The sequence below is a fragment of the Leptodactylus fuscus genome, chromosome 6, assembly GCF_031893055.1.
Source record: "Leptodactylus fuscus isolate aLepFus1 chromosome 6, aLepFus1.hap2, whole genome shotgun sequence".
In the NCBI taxonomy this organism is placed as follows: Eukaryota; Metazoa; Chordata; class Amphibia; order Anura; family Leptodactylidae; genus Leptodactylus; species Leptodactylus fuscus.
Window position 1 is genome coordinate 178224141 of NC_134270.1, and position 20121 is coordinate 178244261.

Consider the following 20121-nt stretch of genomic DNA (forward strand, 5'->3'; position numbering starts at 1 on the left):
GTCTATATCATTAAAGTCGCTGTCAGTAGATGCATTGCTCGTCTCGTAGTCTTTGTAGCATAACCTTAGAAGAAAGATAGGCTAGAAGTTAGACCCATGAAGAATTTAAAGGGTTGGTCAAGTCTAAAATGGACCATGTAGATCGAACCGATCATTTAATGTGAATAGAAACATACATATGTGACCGCAAACCCATCAAACAATGTAGAGATGTCCAACTTTTTATGGATATACAGATCAGCCTCAAGAGCATCGAGGGCCTGATTTACCCGATTTGCCTACAAATAGACCTCCTTATGTCCTTTGAAGTTGCAGATCTATATGAGATCAGTGAATGAGATTTTCAGCCAGGGCTGTTTTAACATATTGGTGGACCCTGTGAAAAACTTTCCAAAGTGTGACCCACCACCACTTAGAAATACCTGAACTGTACAAATTATATTGCCCCCTCACTGACTCTCACATAGTATAATGCCCCCTCATTGGCTCTCACATAGTATAATGCCCACACTGATAGATAACAGCGAAGAAACTACATATGCAGAGAAAATATTACAGGGAACGTAAACTTACTGGTACTTGTCACTCCGATCTACAGGACATAAGATCAGGTTGTTATCAGCAGCGTTCATTCTGCTCTTCACCTAAGAGAACATTACATGTAAGTGACAGTAAATTTAATTAACCCCTTCCCGCCGATGGCATTTTTTGATTTTTGTTTTTCGTTTTTGACTCCCCTCCTTCTAAACCCCATAACTTTATTTCTCCGCTCCCAGAGTCATATGAGGTCTTAATTTTTGCGGGACAAATTTTTCTTCATGATGCTACCATTAATTATTCTATATAATGTACTGGGAAGCAGGAAAAAAATTCAGAATGGGGTGGATTTGAAGAAAAAATGCATTTCTGCGACTTTCTTACGGGCTTTGGTTTTACGGCGTTCACTGTGCAACCAAAATGACCTGTCCCCTGTATTCTGTGTTTCGGTACGGTTCCAGGGATACCAAATTTATATGGTTTTATTTACATTTTGACCCCTAAAAAAAATTCCAAAACTGTTCCCGGCCAAAATGGCGGCGCCCATGCGTCGCCGGGAAAATGGCGCCGGAGGGGTTAATGCCTCCGATCGGTCCGGGGACCGATCAGAGGCATTAGAGCCGGTTGTCTACTGCTTAAAGCAGTAGACACCCGGCGGCTATGGCGGCCGCCCGGCTTCCGGGCGGTCGCCATAGTTACAGACCCGACATGCGCCGTACTATTACGGCGCATGTCGGGAAGGGGTTAAAAACTTCGCCCCTGTTTCTTCTTCTTGGTAGCCCCCTGAAGAAGCAGGGGCGAAACGGTCCGTCGGGGCTCAGAGTGGAGGTCGCAGCTGGTGAGCAGTGGGTTATGTATATGCTTTACATCTTTTGTCCTATGTAGGCTGGCTCATGTAATATTGGCATGTGTGTGTAACTTTACATTGGTTCTGTTACCTTATATGCTCTTACTATATAGTGGTGATATGGGTATGATCTTTGCAATGCTACAAATACTTTTCAATTAAGTTCCCTCATCTTGTGATATTGTGGGCAATAGGAGCCTATTTACATTTATATATACAAAATACAGGGCCCTTCTATACACACATTAATTGTGGCTGTTTTCATCCCCTACACCACTAGCAGATGATGCACCAGATGGAGCTGCTCAGTCCAATGCGACCTCCACTCTTGTTGTTTGACATCTGGTGTTTTTAAATGTTTTTATGTGTTTGTGTTTTCCTGATACCAATATTCTTTGCATTTAAAAAATGTTTTTGTAATAATAAAATTAGATTTAAAACAACAAAAAAAAAAGTGTGTTATTTATACATTGATACTTAGTTGGTGCTTTGAGTTTTTGTGGGTATCTTTGTTCTTTATCTAGTATTGAGATTGCTTTGGGTTTGATAATTAATCCAAACAGAACCGCTAAACTGCAGAACACTGCAGCGAGGTCCACAAGCCCAGATGGGCAGCCGTATGTCTGAATATGAACCACCGATTAAACTGCACTGGCAGTGATGTTGTGCGGCACCAATGTGAACAGGCTGCAACAGACTCTCTCCAGTTAACTTCACTGGGAAAGCGTGTCTGTGTATAGCAGTTTTGAGTGAAGCTAATTACAGCAAGGGAACCAGGCCCTAGCATATGCTTCACTCTGCTACACAAACAAGACTGCCATGGGTTAACTTCACTCCTGGTCAGTCACACAAAAAAACTCCTTAACCCGCTAGGAGCTGCAATGCAATTAGACTAGGCTTTACTAATTCCCACTGGCAGAGCCAAGGAATCCTACCTTGGTCCGTAGACAGCTCCTGCCATTAACTGGAACCTGGCCCTAAGCTCCTGTCTCAAGGTATTTCTAGTCAAAGTGTGAGCACCGGGCGGGCGTCGGCTCACACTATATAAAGGCTAGTCCCTGCCCAACAGGGGCGGTGCATGACGTCACCGATCAAAATGGGACTTAGCCTCTGAGCGTACCCAAAATGTCTGAGCATGCTCAGTGGGCTGAAAGCTGGACTTAGACTCCAGACACCTCACTGCACAACGCCAAGGGTGAGGTTTACATAGGCCCGCAGGTGGTGCTATGCGCTGGACGGGAAGCCTGCGGGACCCGATCCTAACAATGTCTTTCTGCTACATATTCCTATATGGACATGTATTTCCTTCTGCCATGTTTGCACTTCTGCTACCTTTTGGGTATCTATGTTCCTCTACATTAGTACCTCTGCTACCCCTGAGTTTCGACGTTCTGCTATAGGTGTTTAGCCTATGGAATTCTGCACTCTTTCTATCTCTGCTACCTGTGGCTTCCAGCCTGTAAGTGTCACTATTGTGCAATGCATTGCATTAGTGATCAGCCCCCTTGGGGATCAAGATCCCTAGGGGGTCTCATAAATGAAAAAAAGTAAAAAAAATATATGCACTGTCTACCCATAAGTTTTTGGACACCCATGCAAATGAAGATATCTGCGGTTGTGATGTACATCCCGCCTTTTGCATTTAAATAGGAAACAACATTGGCATTAGTCACATGCAAGATGCCACAAAGTGCAGAGTTGTCCAACATAGCAAAAACACTGAATTACCCAAAATCGACAGTGGCCTATGTGATTACGAAGTGGAAGGTGAACGGTGATTGTCGGAATGTGCCCCGAGTCGGCAGATCCCCGAAACTGGGAGACCAATGAGTGCTGTCCAGAGAAACCGCACCCAACCGATGTCTCACATACAGCAGGAGTGTCGCCAGGCATCCGGGAGTATTGTGTCACTCAATCCCATCCGTAAGGAAGCATCTGCTGGGGTCTACCAACTATTGGATAGGAAGAAATGTTGTTTTTCTATTCTACTGCAGGGGTCCAAATACTTATCGGTAGACGGAGTATATAAAAACTAAATACATTCTGAAGGCGGAGCTTGACCGCCGAGCGCAGTGGTAGCATGTGCCTGTAGCTCCGCTGCATATTAAGCACATAGAGCGTCTCATAGCTTCATTCCTGGGGAGAAAATGGGCAAAGCTGGCAGAGACAAGGGGGGTGACTTACCTGGCACTCCGAAGATAGCGAAGCAGCAGTCCGACTTGCAGAAATTCCTCCGTAAGAAGAGCCCGCATGCTCGCAGCCGTTCTCCCAAGATGGCGCCGGCGGGCGCGCATGCTGTGGCGCCCGTGTTCGGCTCCGATGTGGACAGTGGAGGAGAAGGAGATAGTGATGAGGGAGCGGCGCCGATGATTTCCAAAGCCTTCCTGAGGAAAGAATTTCACCGAGCTCTACAACAGGCTCTCCAGCCGGTAAGGATGGACTTGGCGGACATTAAATCTGATTTGGCCTCACTAGGCCGCAGAGTGGAGGTGACGGAGGAAGGCTGCTCGAGTCTCACAGCGCATGCGAGGGCGTTGGAGATGGTGGTCGCCTCGCAGAAAGATCAAATAGACCGGGCTCTCACCCTCCTGGAAGACCAGGAGAATAGAAGTAGGAGGCGAAACGTGCGGATAAAAGGTATCACGGAGGAGTGTGCTCAGGAGGAATTAAGGGACAGAGCTATGGCCATCTTTACTGCTCTCTTGGGCCCAGATCGTGCTTCCTCTGTAGTAATAGAAAGAGTGCACAGGGCTCTACGCCCCAAACCAAAATCTGGAGATCCCCCCAGGGATGTATTGTGTGGACTCTTATCCTATGTGGATACTCAAGATATATTGTCAGCTGCACGGGCTAAACCCGATTTTGTTTTTGAATCTGATAAACTGTCCCTTTATCAAGATCTTGCGCCCTCTACTTTGGCGAAGCGTCGACAACTCAGGCCTCTCTTAGAGGTATTGCGCAAGATGAATATTGCATATTCCTGGCTATACCCCTTCAGACTGTCTATCCAGTTTAAGGGACGTCGCTTGATTGTACAATCTCCTGCTGATCTCACAGTAGTCTGGGAATGTCTAAATATAACTCCGTTGGATATACCATCCTGGTTACCTATGCCTGATTTATCAAAGCTTCCGGAGCTGCCCCCTCCCGATACATGGCCGCCTGCTTCTCGACTTAAGTCACCGAAATCTAGAAGGGCGCTGCACAAGTCCTTATCCTCGGTGTGAGCGAATTGTCTAGGCAGATATGTTGGACTGGCTGTAGTCTAGAGACTTACATCTATCCTTATCCTGCTTACACTGCCTGTGCACTGTTTAGAGGGATTCGTCATCGGGACCCGATTTTTGTATTGAGATACAACCTTGTTTAAGACATGAATAACCTCATTTACGTCTGTAATCCGGTGAAGAGATCGCTGTTTTTGTTGTTTTCATGTCCTATGCTGATATTAATGTCTGTTATTATTACATGTTATCACACGTTGGCCTAGACTCTTGCCCAGCTTACTTTTTCTCCCGAGTTCAGGGAGCTTAGTTATAATACAGGTGGTGGCTATCCATTTGACGCTGGTAGTCTATCGGATACTTAGGTTCCGGGTTTGAGTTGAGATTGAGTTACTTATGTTTCCCAGCTTACTTAAGAGATAGATGCTATTTATAGATTACTTAGCTCTGGACTCCTTTCTAGTTTTTTTTTTTTTTTCCTTTCTCTCTCAATCTTTAAGCTTTGATGCTGGGTGTCCCGGCTCTAGGAGCCCGCCTTGTTATCTGTTACATTAGCTATTTAACTATTCTATTGTGTCCTTGTATCCTGCAGGTTTGATTATTAATCTCTTTTTATGGCTTTCACTGAGACGTTGTGTGTGCTTGCCGCACCAAGTTCTTTCTCCCCATAGTCACTCGTCTCTGGGTAGTTTGCGTCCAGAGATCTAGTTGGCTATACTTCCTTTAGGTAGGGAGTGTTTGTTCATTAGCAGCGCCCATACAGGCCGGGGCGCTTCTTTGAAGACCAGCTGGTCATCTTTATTAATAGCTTGTTTTATTTGATTGTTCTGTGTCCTACCCCATTGTGATACCCCTTTGTCTTTGTGTGTTTGTTTTTGCCCCTTTGATCCTTTGTCCTCTGTTGTACTTCTATTGTTCCCCCTTGTTCATTCTCCTACTTCTTATATCTCTCTTCTAGACTATTTCTCCTACTTCTACCTCTACTTCTCCTTCTTCTTCTTTTACTTCTCCTCCCTCTTTTTCCTCTTTCTCCTCTCTTCTCTTTTGCGGAGTTTTTGGACAGGCCCTCCACCCACGAGTTTCGCTCCGATGGCGGGGACGACGGTGACCTCCTATAATGTCCATGGCTGGAATGCTCCTGAGAAGAGACACAGTGTTCTTCTCCTGCTACAAAAGTTGAATACGAAGGTAGTGTTTTTGCAGGAGACACATTTTAAAACTGGTAGAATTCCCAAGTTGCCTACAAATTATTTTTCTAAATGGTACCATAACCCGAGTAGTTCTGGAGCTTCTAGGGGGGTGACTGTCGCTTTTCACCATTCCATTCCCTTTGCATGCGAACAAGTTTAGAGATGAGCGAACAGTGTTCTATCGAACTCATGTTCGATCGGATATTAGGCTGTTCGGCATGTTCGAATCGAATCGAACACCGCGTGGTAAAGTGCGCCATTACTCGATTCCCCTCCCACCTTCCCTGGCGCCTTTTTTGCTCCAATAACAGCGCAGGGTAGGTGGGACAGGAACTACGACACCGGTGACGTTGAAAAAAGTAGGCAAAACCCATTGGCTGCCGAAAACATGTGACCTCTAATTTAAAAGAACAGCGCCGCCCAGCTTCGCGTCATTCTGAGCTTGCAATTCACCGAGGACGGAGGTTTCCGTCCAGTTAGCTAGGGCTTAGATTCTGGGTAGGCAGGGACAGGCTAGGATAGGAAGGAGAAGACAACCAACAGCTCTTATAAGAGCTAAATTCCAGGGAGAAGCTTGTCAGTGTAACGTGGCACTGACGGGCTCAATCGCCGCAACCCAGCTTTCCCAGGATCCTGAATGGAATACACTGTCAGTGTATTCCCGTATACCCGATATATACCCCCGATACCCGTTCCAACGGTGTGCCCCCCCACCTTCACCCCAGAAATACCCTGCAAGTCCCCTAGCAATAGAATTGGGGCTATATACACCCACTATTTTTGCTACTGCCATATAGTGCCATTGTCTCACTGGGAATTCAAAGAATATATTGGGCTTACATATAACTTCAATTCCAGGGAGAAGCTTGTCAGTGTAACGTGGCACTGACGGGCTCAATCGCCGCAACCCAGCTTTCCCAGGATCCTGAATGGAACACACTGACAGTGTATTCCCGTATACCCCATATATACACCCCAAATCCCCGTTCCAACGGTGTGCCCCCCACCTTCACCTCAGAAATACCCTGCAAGTCCCCTAGCAATAGAATTGGGGCTATATACACCCACAATTTTTGCTACTGGTATACAGTGCCATTGTCTCACTGGGAATTCAAAGAATATATGGGGGTTATGTGCACCCACAATTTTTAATACTGCTATACAGTGCCATTGTCTGACTGGGAATTCAAAGAATATATGGGGGTTATGTGCACCCACAATTTTTAATACTGGTATACAGTGCCATTGTCTGACTGGGAATTCAAAGAATATATGGGGGTTACGTGCACCCACAATTTTTAATACTGCTATACAGTTCCTTTGTCTCACTGGGAATTCAAAGAATATATGGGGGTTATGTGCACCCACAATTTTTAATACTGGTATACAGTGCCATTGTCTGACTGGGAATTCAAAGAATATATGGGGGTTATGTGCACCCACAATTTTTAATACTGGTATACAGTGCCATTGTCTGACTGGGAATTCAAAGAATATATGGGGGTTATGTGCACCCACAATTTTTACTACTGGTATACAGTGCCATTGTCTGACTGGGAATTCAAAGAATATATGGGGGTTACGTGCACCCACAATTTTTACTACTGGTATACAGTGCCATTGTCTGACTGGGAATTCAAAGAATATATGGGGGTTATGTGCACCCACAATTTTTAATACTGGTATACAGTGCCATTGTCTGACTGGGAATTCAAAGAATATATGGGGGTTACGTGCACCCACAATTTTTAATACTGCTATACAGTTCCTTTGTCTCACTGGGAATTCAAAGAATATATGGGGGTTATGTGCACCCACAATTTTTAATACTGGTATACAGTGCCATTGTCTGACTGGGAATTCAAAGAATATATGGGGGTTATGTGCACCCACAATTTTTAATACTGGTATACAGTGCCATTGTCTGACTGGGAATTCAAAGAATATATGGGGGTTATGTGCACCCACAATTTTTACTACTGGTATACAGTGCCATTGTCTGACTGGGAATTCAAAGAATATATGGGGGTTACGTGCACCCACAATTTTTACTACTGGTATACAGTGCCATTGTCTGACTGGGAATTCAAAGAATATATGGGGGTTATGTGCACCCACAATTTTTAATACTGCTATACAGTGCCATTGTCTGACTGGGAATTCAAAGAATATATGAAGGTTACGTGCACCCACAATTTTTAATACTGGTATACAGTGCCATTGTCTGATTGGGAATTCAAAGAATATATGGGGGTTATGTGCACCCACAATTTTTAATACTGGTATATAGTGCCATTGTCTGACTGGGAATTCAAAGAATATATGGGGGTTACGTGCACCCACAATTTTTAATACTGGTATACAGTGCCATTGTCTGACTGGGAATTCAAAGAATATATGGGGGTTACGTGCACCCACAATTTTTAATACTGCTATACAGTTCCTTTGTCTCACTGGGAATTCAAAGAATATATGGGGGTTATGTGCACCCACAATTTTTAATACTGGTATACAGTGCCATTGTCTGACTGGGAATTCAAAGAATATATGGGGGTTATGTGCACCCACAATTTTTAATACTGGTATACAGTGCCATTGTCTGACTGGGAATTCAAAGAATATATGGGGGTTATGTGCACCCACAATTTTTACTACTGGTATACAGTGCCATTGTCTGACTGGGAATTCAAAGAATATATGGGGGTTACGTGCACCCACAATTTTTAATACTGGTATACAGTGCCATTGTCTGACTGGGAATTCAAAGAATATATGGGGGTTATGTGCACCCACAATTTTTAATACTGGTATATAGTGCCATTGTCTGACTGGGAATTCAAAGAATATATGGGGGTTACGTGCACCCACAATTTTTAATACTGCTATACAGTGCCATTGTCTGACTGGGAATTCAAAGAATATATGGGGGTTATGTGCACCCACAATTTTTAATACTGGTATACAGTGCCATTGTCTGACTGGGAATTCAAAGAATATATGGGGGTTATGTGCACCCACAATTTTTACTACTGGTATACAGTGCCATTGTCTGACTGGGAATTCAAAGAATATATGGGGGTTACGTGCACCCACAATTTTTAATACTGGTATACAGTGCCATTGTCTGACTGGGAATTCAAAGAATATATGGGGGTTATGTGCACCCACAATTTTTAATACTGGTATACAGTGCCATTGTCTGACTGGGAATTCAAAGAATATATGGGGGTTACGTGCACCCACAATTTTTAATACTGGTATACAGTGCCATTGTCTGACTGGGAATTCAAAGAATATATGGGGGTTATGTGCACCCACAATTTTTAATACTGGTATATAGTGCCATTGTCTGACTGGGAATTCAAAGAATATATGGGGGTTACGTGCACCCACAATTTTTAATACTGCTATACAGTGCCATTGTCTGACTGGGAATTCAAAGAATATATGGGGGTTACGTGCACCCACAATTTTTAATACTGGTATACAGTGCCATTGTCTGACTGGGAATTCAAAGAATATATGGGGGTTATGTGCACCCACAATTTTTAATACTGGTATATAGTGCCATTGTCTGACTGGGAATTCAAAGAATATATGGGGGTTACGTGCACCCACAATTTTTAATACTGCTATACAGTGCCATTGTCTGACTGGGAATTCAAAGAATATATGGGGGTTACGTGCACCCACAATTTTTAATACTGGTATACAGTGCCATTGTCTGACTGGGAATTCAAAGAATATATGGGGGTTATGTGCACCCACAATTTTTAATACTGGTATATAGTGCCATTGTCTGACTGGGAATTCAAAGAATATATGGGGGTTACGTGCACCCACAATTTTTAATACTGCTATACAGTGCCATTGTCTGACTGGGAATTCAAAGAATATATGGGGGTTATGTGCACCCACAATTTTTAATACTGGTATACAGTGCCATTGTCTGACTGGGAATTCAAAGAATATATGGGGGTTATGTGCACCCACAATTTTTACTACTGGTATACAGTGCCATTGTCTGACTGGGAATTCAAAGAATATATGGGGGTTACGTGCACCCACAATTTTTAATACTGCTATACAGTGCCATTGTCTGACTGGGAATTCAAAGAATATATGGGGGTTATGTGCACCCACAATTTTTAATACTGGTATACAGTGCCATTGTCTGACTGGGAATTCAAAGAATATATGGAGGTTATGTGCACCCACAATTTTTACTACTGGTATACAGTGCCATTGTCTGACTGGGAATTCAAAGAATATATGGGGGTTACGTGCACCCACAATTTTTAATACTGGTATACAGTTCCTTTGTCTCACTGGGAATTCAAAGAATATATGGGGGTTATGTGCACCCACAATTTTTACTACTGGTATACAGTGCCATTGTCTGACTGGGAATTCAAAGAATATATGGGGGTTATGTGCACCCACAATTTTAAATACTGGTATATAGTGCCATTGTCTGACTGGGAATTCAAAGAATATATGGGGGTTACGTGCACCCACAATTTTTAATACTGCTATACAGTGCCATTGTCTGACTGGGAATTCAAAGAATATATGGGGGTTACGTGCACCCACAATTTTTAATACTGGTATACAGTGCCATTGTCTGACTGGGAATTCAAAGAATATATGGGGGTTATGTGCACCCACAATTTTTAATACTGGTATACAGTGCCATTGTCTGACTGGGAATTCAAAGAATATATGGGGGTTACGTGCACCCACAATTTTTAATACTGGTATACAGTGCCATTGTCTGACTGGGAATTCAAAGAATATATGGGGGTTATGTGCACCCACAATTTTTAATACTGCTATACAGTGCCATTGTCTGACTGGGAATTCAAAGAATATATGGGGGTTACGTGCACCCACAATTTTTAATACTGGTATACAGTGCCATTGTCTGACTGGGAATTCAAAGAATATATGGGGGTTATGTGCACCCACAATTTTAAATACTGGTATATAGTGCCATTGTCTGACTGGGAATTCAAAGAATATATGGGGGTTACGTGCACCCACAATTTTTAATACTGGTATACAGTGCCATTGTCTGACTGGGAATTCAAAGAATATATGGGGGTTATGTGCACCCACAATTTTTAATACTGGTATATAGTGCCATTGTCTGACTGGGAATTCAAAGAATATATGGGGGTTACGTGCACCCACAATTTTTAATACTGCTATACAGTGCCATTGTCTGACTGGGAATTCAAAGAATATATGGGGGTTACGTGCACCCACAATTTTTAATACTGGTATACAGTGCCATTGTCTGACTGGGAATTCAAAGAATATATGGGGGTTATGTGCACCCACAATTTTTAATACTGGTATATAGTGCCATTGTCTGACTGGGAATTCAAAGAATATATGGGGGTTACGTGCACCCACAATTTTTAATACTGCTATACAGTGCCATTGTCTGACTGGGAATTCAAAGAATATATGGGGGTTATGTGCACCCACAATTTTTAATACTGGTATACAGTGCCATTGTCTGACTGGGAATTCAAAGAATATATGGGGGTTACGTGCACCCACAATTTTTAATACTGCTATACAGTGCCATTGTCTGACTGGGAATTCAAAGAATATATGGGGGTTATGTGCACCCACAATTTTTAATACTGGTATACAGTGCCATTGTCTCACTGGGAATTCCACAAATAATTTGGGGATTCATTCACCCTACATCTCAGGCTCTTGCCATATTCCCAGGTTGTCAGTGCTGCACCAGCTCGTTCCCAGACAGCTCGGCCCGAGAAACGCGTTACCTATATAGAGGATTTGGACAATGAAGACAACATGTTCTAAATCTAATGTCTGCACCTTCTCCAGAATTAAAATAAAGGCAGCGTTTAACTTTCAAATAGCACTGCACAAAGGAAGAGCTTATCAGCTTGTCTCATGACATGCTACTGAAAAGTTTCATTTGTGTATCTTAATGTAAATATAGTTGTATAAGCTTTTTGGGTTTTAGGCACTGCCAAGTTATTTATTACCACCCACTCCCTTATAATGATGATGACGCCAAAGTCACTGTGGGTGTTCAGAGCTCACAGCTTTGGGTGACATTTGTCTTGCTCTCTGTCGGTACCAGCTGTCTTTTTGGATACCGTAAAGTTATGTTGACTTTATTAACAGCTATAGAAGCTTTAGCCAGGTTGTGACGGTGTGTAACCCTAACAACACTAAGTGGGATACACATTAATAGTCAGTCTATGTACGCTAAACGTATCACTGAAGTAATTTTTTTTCCCTCTCCCCTAATATAAGAAAGGAACAGACATTAGACCTAGACCGGGGTTCGAGGCTTGAAAAAATCCAGTATTATTTGTTCTTCATGATGTGAAATATGTGTTGAAAAGCAACCCAAGATGAAGTCAGCCATGTGTGCCAGTGTGTTACTTGGCATGCCTTTGCTGGCCCCAACTGTAAGGGTCACTCTCCATTTCCTCCATTTTCCACTCCCCTTCACACCATTTGTGGTGAAGCAATGGGATGCACTGAAGTGCACCCTCTAGCCTCGTGTGGGATAGGGACATCAGATGCCACTCCAACCCCCTCGTCTTCCTCCGCCAGCCAACGGTGCGAAGATGAGAGGAGTGTGCTCTGAATGTTTTCTGCCTAGCAGAGGCTAGTTCTCACTTACGAAAATGGCCCCACTTTGACCTGTATATCAGGCACAATGGTGTAGGTTTCAAAGAAACATGGCACCAACAAGTTGGAAAACGTGGGCCATGCGTGGACCGTGTTTGAGTCTGGCAAGCTCCAGATCTGCTACCAGGTTCCAGCCATTATCACAGGCGCAAAAATGCCAGGCCCCAGGTGTAGCAGGGAAAAAAAAATGCCATCTCAGCCAGGATGGCATCCCTGACCTCGGAGGCACTGTGCTGTCTGTCCCCCAAGCTGATCAGTTTCAGCACGGCCTACTGACATCTCCCCATGCCAGTGTTACAGTGTTTTCCGCTAGTAGCTGGGGTGGAGGTTGCAGCTTCGTAGGGTTTCAGTCTACTCCTGCCATGGCCTGGGAGAGGAGATAGGCCACCCCAGTTTGCACCCGGGGAACAGACTCCACCACATTCACCCTGCCTGTCATTAAAGATAAGCACTGCAGCATCCCTGACCACAGGCGCTTGTCCATGTGTCGGTGGTCAAGTGGACCTTGCAGCAAAGCGCAGAGCTCTGGGCCCGACTGATGTTATGGGACACATGCAGGCGCAAGGCAGAGACAGCACACCAAGAGAAGTAGTAACGGCTAGGCCCAGCATAGGGAGGTGCCCCAGCTGCCATCTGCTGACGGAAGGCCTGGGTCTCCAGAAGCATAAACAAACACCAACATCTCCAGGGCCAGCAGTTTATCGATGAGGCTGTTACAGGCTTGGGCATGGGGGTGGGTTGTATTGTACTTCTGCCTGCAATGAAAAGCTTGGGAAATGTGGAGTGGCTGGGAAGAGGCGCATGATGGTGCAGGCCAAAAGGGCGCATGAGGGTGAACTCCCCAATGTGTCAGAGATAGGTGTGTAGGTGTCCTTGCATCATATACTTGCACCATATTTGGCTTTGGAAGTTAATTTTGTGCCAAAAAGTGGTTAAGACAGCGATCCCTCAGCTACTCCCGTTACACTGTCTATTGAAGTTACCATCTGTGGAAGTGGACCACCATTTCTAAGATCCCAAAGGAAGCAGGCAAGAGATGTGCAGTTCAGAAAAAAAGATGAGAAAATAAGTTTAGGCTGTAGAGCACAGAGGGATCGGAGAGGACAGAGCTGGTGTCGGCCAGGTATTCCCACAACATGCGCCTATACTTGTCCCTCCTGGTGACACTAGGCCCCTGAGTGGCAGTAATTTGTCCAGGGGGGCCATTAACGTGTTCCAGACCTAGGAATAAGTCTTCCAACAGGGTAGAGTTTTGCATGCCTTTGCTTCTACCCACTGTTTTTGCTGCTTAGCTTCCCTCCACATCTACTCTGCTTTCACCCCTAAACATCACCCCAGTTTATGCCTTTGCTTCTACCCAGGTTTTTTGTTGATTTAGCTTCCCTCTACATCTACACTGCTTTAGCCCCTAGACATCACCCCTGTCCATGTGGGGTCGGTGGCCTCGTCATCCACCAACTCCTCTTCCAATTGCGCACTGCCCCCTTACTGCAAACCGCACATGACCACAGCTTGCCTTGATGGCAACTGTGTCTCATGATCCCCACTTAGGTCCAGACAAGTCGGTGGCGGGTCCAAAACCCCAAAATTGGAAGGAAATGGCAGATGCTGCAGTATTTCTAACACCTGTTCCTGGTGCTCGGGCCTGGTCTGTGTTGTACCCTGCACCCTGCTTAACGCATCTGCCATATCCGAAGTTGTGCTGAGCGCATGCTAATGTTTCGTGTCCAGTGCAATGGATGGGATGGGATTTCACATAAGTCTGCCACCCATGGCCACTCATGGTTGAGCAACTGAGGGAGTTGACTTTGACGAACCCGAGGGTTTTGGAGTTGGAACTACATCAAAGGTCTGTGCTGCTCACACACTCTGCTCAACACATGATATGTTTAGTGCCAGCAGTGTGGAGACGTCGCACAACAGCCGTTGTTCCAGCAGGTACAGGCGTTGTAGGAGTGCATAGAGGCTAGCAGCGGCAACTATACACTTTAAAAACTATCCGCACAAGCGCCACACTTTCACCAGTAGCTCAGGAACATTGGGGTACCTTTTTCAAAAGATTAGCAGCAATGAGTTAAAAACGTGGCCCAGGCATGGAATATGTTGCAGGCTGCCAAGCTACAGAGCCAATCCCAGGTTACGGCCATTATCACACATGACAACATGCCTGGGCCCAGGTGCAGTGGCAAAAACCACATTGCCGTCTCATCGAGGATGGCATGACTCACTTTGTAGGCAGTGTGCTGTCTGGCCCCCAAGCTGATGAGCTTCAGCACGGCCCGCTGACGTCTCCCCACACCAGTGTTGCAGCGTTTCCAGCTCGTAGCTGGGGTCAATTTAACAGCGGAGGAGGGTGGTGTTTCAGCCCTCCTCCCAGGAATGTTGTGTGGGGAGACAAGTCAGGCCACCACATTTTGCGACCCGGTCCACGCCTCAACTACATTCAACCACTGTGCCCAAATTGAAAGGTAGCGTCCCTGTCCGCATGCACTTGTCCATTCGTAACTGGTCACATGGAACTTTAGGGCTAAGCGCTGAATTTAGGGACCGCCTCATGTTTGGGGGAAAGTGCTGGTGTGGACGGCACAGTGCGGTGGCGCAGTAGACACTCTGCCCAAAAAGGGCAGAGTGTCCCCCAGCCGGGATTCCAACATCTCCTGGGCCAGATTTCTTGAGATGAGGCCGTTGAAGCCTTGGGCATGTGGGTGGGTTGCGCTGTACTTTAGCATGAAATGAAAGGCTTGGGAGATGGGGAGTTGCTGGGAAGAGGCGCATGATGGCGCGGGCAAAAGGAGAAATGGCAGGAAAAGGTGAGGATAAGGGTGAACTCCCCAAAGTGTCAGAGGCAGATGTGGAGGTGTCCTGGCTCCTGGTCTGGACTGCAGCGCCAGCCCTGTCAACAGTGGAAGAGGCAGTGGCCGCCAGGCCAAACGACGATTATCCTGCGCTTGCTCTCACCCCAGCCCAGGGCTTGCCTTCCAAATGATGGCACCCGCAAGAGGTGGTGAGATTCCTCTCCGCAGATCTCCAAACCATCTTGGACTTGCAAATTGCACTAAATTTGTCATGTAACTGACATGTATATGATGAGTCTATCCATTGTCTGTTCATTTTGGTGAAAGTCAGCCTGTCAGCTGACAGACAGCTGTGCTTGTCAGTGATGATGTCACCGGCTGCTTGTACCCCCAGTTTTTGCTGCTTAGCTTGCCTCCACATCCACACTGCTTTTGCCCCTACACATCACCCCTATCCATGCCTGTGCCTCTAGCCATAAGTCTGCCACCCATGGAAACTCATGGTGCAGAAAGTGAGGGAGCTGACTCTGAGGAACCCTTGGGTTTTGTAGCTGGTACTCCATCAAAGGTCTCTGCTGCTCACACACCCTGCTGAACATACGGTATCTAGGGTTAGAGCGTGTGGTGACCTCGCACAACAGTAGGTGCTTCAGGCAGATGTAGGCCTTGCTGGAGTGTATTGCGGCTAGCTCCAGGTACTGTAGACTTGGGAAAGTGGGTGTCCAAGTGCCGCACTTTCACCCTTAGCTCAGCTAATTTGGGGTATGTTTTTAAAAATCATTGCACCACTACATTGAACATGTGGGCCAGGCATGGAACGTGTTGGAGGCTGGCAAGCTCCAGAGCCCTCCAACAAGCTAAAAAACCTGGCCCCAGGGGCAGCGGGGATAAACAAATTGCCATCTCATCCAGGATGGCATCCCTGACCTCAGAGGCAGTGTGCTGTCCGTCTCCCAAGCTGATGAGCTTCAGCCCAGCCTGCTGACGTCTCCCCACACCAGTGTTGCAGCGTTTTCAGCTCGTAGCTGGGGTAAATCTAACAGCGGAGGAGGAGGAGGGTGGTGTTTCAGCCCTCCTCCCAGGAATGTTTTGTGGGGAAACAAGTCAGGAAAATTCTTGAAACGGGAGAGTTTTGCATCTTTGCCCTTGCTGCCTATGGACATCCCTTTGCCTCTAGCCACCATTTTCCCTGCTTTGCTTGCCTCCACATCCACACTGCTTTTGCCCCTAGACATCACCCCAGTCCATGCCTTAGCTTGTACCCCCAGTTTTTCCTGCTTAGCTTGCCTCCACATCCACACTGCTTTTGCCCCTAGACATCACCCCAGTCCATGCCTTAGCTTGTACCCCCAGTTTTTCCTGCTTAGCTTGCCTCCACATCCACACTGCTTTTGCCCCTAGACATCACCCCAGTCCATGCCTTAGCTTGTACCCCCAGTTTTTCCTGCTTAGCTTGCCTCCACATCCACACTGCTTTTGCCCCTAGACATCACCCCAGTCCATGCCTTAGCTTGTACCCCCAGTTTTTCCTGCTTAGCTTGCCTCCACATCCACACTGCTTTTGCCCCTAGACATCACCCCAGTCCATGCCTTAGCTTGTATCCCCAGTTTTTCCTGCTTAGCTTGCCTCCACATCCACACTGCTTTTGCCCCTAGACATCACCCCAGTCCATGCCTTAGCTTGTACCCCCAGTTTTTCCTGCTTAGCTTGCCTCCACATCCACACTGCTTTTGCCCCTAGACATCATCCCTATCCATGCCTCTTCCCCTAGCCATAACTCTGCCACCCCTGGAAACTCATGGTGCAGAAACTTTGGTTGCTGACTTTGAGGAACCCTTGGGTTTTGTAGATGGAACTCCATCAAAGGTCTGTGCAGCTCACACACCCTGCTCAAGATATGGTATTGTAGGGTTTCAGCGTGTGTGAATGACGGACAACAGCCTGTGTTTGGACAGATGTAGGCCTTGCTAGAGTGTTTTTAGGCTAGCAGCGACTCCTGTGCACTTGCAAAAGTGGGCGCACAAGCGCCGCATTTTCAACAGTAGCTTCGGTACATTTGGGTATGTTTTTAAAAAACTTTGCACCACTAGGTTAGACGTGGGCCAAACATGGAACGTGTTGGAGGCTGGCAAGCTCCAGAGCCGCTACCAGGTTCCAGCCATTATCACAGGCGTAAAAATGCCAGGCCCCAGGTGTAGCAGGGAAAAAAAAATGCCATCTCAGCCAGGATGGCATCCCTGACCTCGGAGGCACTGTGCTGTCTGTCCCCCAAGCTGATGAGCTTCAGCACCGCCTGCTGACGTCTCCCCACACCAGTGTTTTAGCGTTTGCCGCTAGTAGCTGTGGTGGAGGTTGCAGCGTCGTAGGGTTTCAGTCTACTCCTGCCATGAATTTTGGCCTGGGAGAGGAGATAGGCCACCCCAGTTTGCACCCGAGGAACAGACTCCACCACATTCACCCTGCCTGTCATTAAAGATAAGCACTGCAGCATCCCTGACCACAGGCGCTTGTCCAAGTGTCGGTGGTCAAGTGGACCTTGCAGCAAAGCGCGGAACTAAGGGCCCACCTGATGTTGAGTGACACGTGCTGGTGCAAGGCGGGGACGCCACACCGGGAGAAGTTGAGACGGCTAGGGACGGCATAGTGAGGTGCCACAGTTGCCATCAGGTCCGGGAAGGCGGGAGTTTCAACAAGCCGGAACGCCAACCTCTCCTGGGCCAGCAGTTTAGCGATGTTGGCGTTCTAGGCTTGCGTGGGTGGGTGGTTAGCGGTGTATTTCTGCCGGCGCTCCAATGTCTGAGAGATGGTGGGTTGTTGTAAAGAAGCGCCTGATGGTGCCTTTGATGGTGCAGGAGAAGGAGATAAGACAGAAACAGGGGAGGATGAGGGAGAAGTCAACAAAGTGGCGGAGGCAGATGAAGTGATGTCCTGGCTCGTCCTCTGGAGTGCATCGCCAGCACTGTGAGCAGAGGCAGTGGCATGAACGGCGGGCGACGTTTGTCCTGCCGTTGCTGCCTGCCACTGATTCCATTGCTTGGATTCCAAATGACGGTGCATTGAAGTGGTGGACAGGTTGCTCTTCTCAGGGCCCCTACTCGATTTCGAGAGGCAAATTGTGTAGACGACACTATATCTGTCCTCGGCGCATTCCTTGAAAAAACTCTACACCTTCAAGAAACGTGCCCTCGATGGGGGAGTTTTTCTGGGCTGGGTACAAAAGGGAACATCTTCGGACATTCCGGGTCTGGCCTGGCTTCGGCAAAGCAGCTGACCTCTGCCTCTGGACATGTCTCTGCCTCTAGCTACCCTTTTTGGTGCTGCACCTGCCTCAACATCCACACTACTTTCCCAGCTTGACATCTGCCTTGTCCAGGTGGGGTCGGTGTCCTCGTCGTCCACCACCTCCTCTTCCAACTCCTGTCTCGCCTCCTCCTCCTGCACAATGCGCATGTCAACTGGCTGCCCTGACAGCAACTGCGTCTCATCGTCGTCGATGAGGGTGGGTTGCTGGTCATCCGCCACCAAATCGACCGGAGATGGAATGGAGGAGACTCTAGTGTTTGAGCATCTGGACACAGATACTCGTCTGTTAGGTCCGTGGAATCGCGAAATGGAGGGGCAGGTTGCGGTACAGTCAAAGGAAGGGAGAACAGCTCTGGGGAGCAGGGACAGTTGGGGTTATTGTTCTGAGAAGATTGGGAATTTTGGGTGGAAGGAGGACAAGACTGTTGGGTAAGAGGAGGTAGAGGCTGACTGGCTGGTGGACAATGTGCTTTAAGCGTTATCCGACAGCCATTGCAAGACCTGTTCCTGGTTCTCGGGCCTACTAATCTTTGTACCATTCAGCCTAGTTAATGTGGAACTTTTGTGCAAAGCGCAGAACTTAGGGCCCGCCTGATGTTAAGGGACACACGCTGGTACAAGGCTCAACTCACCCTAAGTGCCAAAAACACTGCTGGTGCAAGGCTCTACTCATGCCAAGGGCCTCAATCTCTGCTGGTAGCTCAGCTTAAGGTCATGTAACTTTGTTTGGAAGGGCTCATGTTAAGGGCTAGAAAAGTGAATTTTGGAAGGTCTTACCACATCACACACACACACACACACACACACACACACACACACACACACACACACACACACACACACACACACTCAAAATGACAGTTAAGGGTGAGGGCTTTTGGAATTCCCATTGCCTATTCCATTTGTGGTTGTCATGGGGAACGTGATTTAAAGGGGTGGTTGTTACTGTTTGTTGAGCTTAAATTGGGGTTTGTGTCCATCCATTTGGGGAGTAAAGAAGGTTTCCAGGTATTTTCCCACTTTGATAGAGGTTTTTTTGAATGTGGAAAGTGTGTAGTTGTTAGGCAGTGATGTTGGGGTAATAGAGGGTCTTTGGTGTGTTAGATGCCCCCAGGCATGCTTCCCCTGCTGTCCCAGTGTCATTCCAGAGGTGTTGGCATCATTTCCTGGGGTGTCATAGTGGACTTGGTGACCCTCCAGACACGGATTTGGGTTTCCCCCTTAACGAGTATCTGTTCCCCATAGACTATAATGGGGTTCGAAACCCGTTCGAACACACGAACATTGAGCGGCTGTTCGAATCGAATTTCGAACCTCGAACATTTTAGTGTTCGCTCATCTCTAAACAAGTTTATTCAGATCTCAATGGGAGAGCGCTATTTGTAAAGGGGAAAATTGCCATGGATACGTACATGTTTGTAAACATGTATGTTCCGACCTCAGGTCAGATATCTTGGCTAGTGGAGACTTTTGAAAGATTACGATTGTTTGCGGAAGGAACCATTGTTTTTGGTTCTGATTTAAATATAGCTTTGAA